Here is a 3,839-nt window from a genome sequence, read left to right on the forward strand (position 1 = left end):
GTTGGTATATGTACCATTCATAGGTTTCATGTGTTGGCAAAATTCAGATCATAGTCTCACACTGAGATTAAAGTGTCTTAAAATCATCTAAGATCTTGTGGCTAGAAATTGGGTACCTGGAGTTTCCCACTCACGTTTCTATGAATCAGCATGTAGAGGGAAGGTTCAGGTCTATGCTAAGAATGGTCAAGTTTATCCTGCACTATAATAATTTTATTACAAACACAAAGATTTGGCTTTACAAAGGAACAGAACAGCTGCCACTTCTCTCCCTGAGAAGTGATGGATTCACTGTCAGTGAGGGGCAGGACCCATCAGACATCTGTATAAACTTAGGCTATGCTTGATCTGTTAAGCAGTGGTTCTCAACCTTCCTGGTGCTGTGACCCTTTAATATGGTTCCTCATGTTGTGGTGACCCAGCCATAAAATTATCTGTGTTGCTACTTCATAACTGTAACTGTGTTATTGTTATGCACTGTAGGCAAATATCTGATATGCAAGCTGTCTGACACAAGACCTCCAAGGGGTTATGACTCACAGGTTGAGAACCACCTTGTTAGGGCTACAATGCTTTCTCTTCTCTTTGATGCCTTCTGATTAACTCCATAATGAGCACCAGTATGGTCTTCCTAATACCTCAATACACTTCCTGATCGAAAGTCAGCTTAGAGTGGAATCTATTTCTCTACTAGAACACTGTAGTCTTCGGTTGCAATATGGCCAGCCACTCCCAGTGTAATTGTAACCGGCTTACCTGGCCTGATGACATTGAGCATTCAAATTATTAGAAAGCTGGATCCTCCTACTCCTTTTCTTTCATATATTCTCTGCCTACACGGCCAACAATAATCTCTTATGTATATTCTTTTATGACTCACAAGACTGTTTCAATGTCCAAAACGAAAGAAAAATCTATATTTTCAATGGCCATATTTTCTCCATATCCAGTGTGTGTCACATAGTAGGTCTCAATAAATATTTTCTCTGGGTTTATTCCAGAGAATAAGGAGACAGAGAGAGAGAGAGAGAGAGAGAGAGAGAGAGAGAGAGAGAGAGAGAGAGAGGAAGAAGAAGAAGAAGAAGAAGAAGACGAAGAAGAAGAAGAAGAAGAAGAAGAAGAATAAGAAGAAGAATAAGAAGAAAGAGGTAGAAGAAGGAGGAAGAGGAGGAAGAGGAGGAAGAGGAGGAAGAGGAGGAAGAGGAGGAAGAGGAGGAAGAGGAGGAGGAGTGCATGTAAGTGTGAGAGAGCAAATTTTCAGGAAAGCTTCCTGGAATCCTGGAAAAGTACATGCTTCCTTGGGCCGTCATATTGTAATGGCTACATTGCTTCTCTGTCTCTGTACACACACACACACACACACACACACACACACACGTTTCTTAGTCCCACTCTGGGCTAGACTGAGCTCTTGCATGGTGGACACCAAGTCCTATTTATACTTGGATCTTCAGCACCAGCACAGGGATAAGCTTTTCATATGCCAATGGTGTTAGCAGTCTGTCTAAACCCCACACCACAGTTACCTGGCAACAGCCAGGTATACTCCACTCCACAGTTACCTGGTAATAGCCAGGTAGGTCTGACCCACTATAAAAGGGGCTGCTTGCCCCCTCCTCTCTCTCTTGATCTCTTGTAACTTTCTTGCTCTCTTGGGCTCTTGCTCCCTTGCCGCCTCCTACCACATGCTCACGCTCACGGCAGGCTTCTACTTCTCTATTCTCTCTCTGTACCTTTCTCTGCCTCTTAACTCCCCTCCCCATGCCCAGAATAAATTCTTTTCTTTACTATATCTCGTGTGGCTGTTCCCTTAGGGGGAAGGGATGCCTCTTCATGGGCCCACTGAGACATCCCCTTCCTCCTGTACCTCACCACACCGCCACAGAACATATCACCCCTTTCTTTATATTTTTATAAATACATCAAATGGTTCTCAACCTTCCTAATGCTACCATCCTTTAGTACACCTCCTCGTGTCGTGGTGACTCCCAAACATAAAATTATTTCACTGCTACTTCATAACTGTAATTTTGCTTCTGTTATGAATATACTGTAAATATCTGATATGTGACCCCTGTGAAAGGTTCACCCCAAAAGGGTCACAACTCACAGGTTGAAAAACACTATTATAATTCTTCATAAATTTCCCAGAACTACAACTGCAGTTCTAGGGATCACATGAGGTAAGCAGGGCTGTTATTTAACAGATGAAAACTAGAGACCTGGAGAAGAAAACAAACCAAACCAAAAATAAACAACAACAAAACATACCAACTCAGTTTCCTTCTGAAATTGGAAACTGACGCTGAACACAGGTCTCTCAAGCTTTCTTATGAGAAAGTTTGGTGATAGTCACCCAGTAGTGGCCACAGGGAACCTTTCTCCATGGATCCTTTGTAGAGATTGTCTAGGACCTGTTCTTGAACTGGGCAGAGACCACATGGCACACTAGTCTGTAGTCATGGTGACATCCTCAAGTTGTTATCCCCTTAAGGGACAGTTTAGGGATCAAAGACTGAGTTTGAGGCGGATGAGAGGGGAGAAAGATGGGAGATCTGTGAGAAGACGTAGGCCACTTTAGTTTCTTCTCAAAATCCGTTCTCTAGGATGGCCAGCTGGACAAACAAGGTCCATTCACCATTCTGAAACACCCCTCTGGGGAGATCCTGATCATTAGAGTCATTATTGTACTAGTTAATTATAATTATAATTATAAATAGTACTCTATTTTTGTTCAAAAGTGGTAGTGCAGAAGATTGTTACAGAGTGGCCTCCCTCACAGAAAGAGGTGCCTTATGCGGGTAAAAACTCAAGCGTACTCCCAGCTGCCTCACCCCAGACCTTGGTTGCTTCTCTTTCTCTTTCTGTTTTCCCCTGCTACATTGCTTCTCTTACCAGGATTCATTGGGTAAAGTTAAGAGGCTGAAGCTGTGGTCTGAACTTTTCTCTGGTCTTCTGCTCAAGCCAATAGCCCAGAACCTTCCCAGGACTTTAAGAATAAGCCGGGGTTAAAGTGCAGCCTTCAGTTGAACCCAGTTTTGAATGTGTTCCTGGCCCACTTACTGAGATGGCAGGATTAAAGAAGCCTCGTTCGTTCCTTGGCTAGGAGTCAGCATCATTTGCTGGAGGTGTGAGTGCAAAGGTGTGTGTCCTTGAGTCCCCCCAAAGGCCTTGTCCTGAAGTCAAAAGACGCTGAAAGTACCCCCAATCCTATAACTGAGAAGTGGGGGAGGGGCGAAAGGGGTGGTGACTGCCAACTACCAGCTCACAATGGACTTCTGTTGAAATGAGAAGCACTGGAAAGAAAGAATAAAACTAATTCTAGAGACTGTGGGTAGTAGAGCGGCTGCAAGAATCCTTCATTCTTTAAAAACCGATGGGAGCTGCTTGCTCAGGTTAATATCGCAGCAAAGGGGAGCCCGGCACTCAGAAGATGCGAGGCTTTCTGCAGAAAATCCCAGGGAAGAGATTCGAAGTCCCAAAGTTGATCTGAGCCTGCCGGTGTTGTGTGGCGATGGTGGTAGATACACAGCCCAGCATCCCTGGCTCTGCAGCGCGAGCAGCAGGCCAGGAGAGCCCAGAGCCCTTGGACTGCGGAAGGATATAAAGCACTGTTTACCTCTCGCCTGGCCGAGCTTTCCAGGGGCTAGGCCGGCGCCCCCCGGCGAGGGCGCTGCAGGAGTGGCGGCAGCAGCCCTGGCCGCCGGCGGGCGCTGGGGAGCCGCGCGCGCACTGGCAGCGGCGCTGCTGATTGATGGGCTCCGGGCTCAATGACAGGGGCCGGGGCGTGGGTGGGGCGGGGCTGGCGAAGAGGGCGGGGGCTCAGTGGAAATGTGTCG

The sequence above is a fragment of the Arvicanthis niloticus genome, chromosome 11 (assembly GCF_011762505.2).
Source record: "Arvicanthis niloticus isolate mArvNil1 chromosome 11, mArvNil1.pat.X, whole genome shotgun sequence".
NCBI classification, from domain to species: Eukaryota; Metazoa; Chordata; class Mammalia; order Rodentia; family Muridae; genus Arvicanthis; species Arvicanthis niloticus.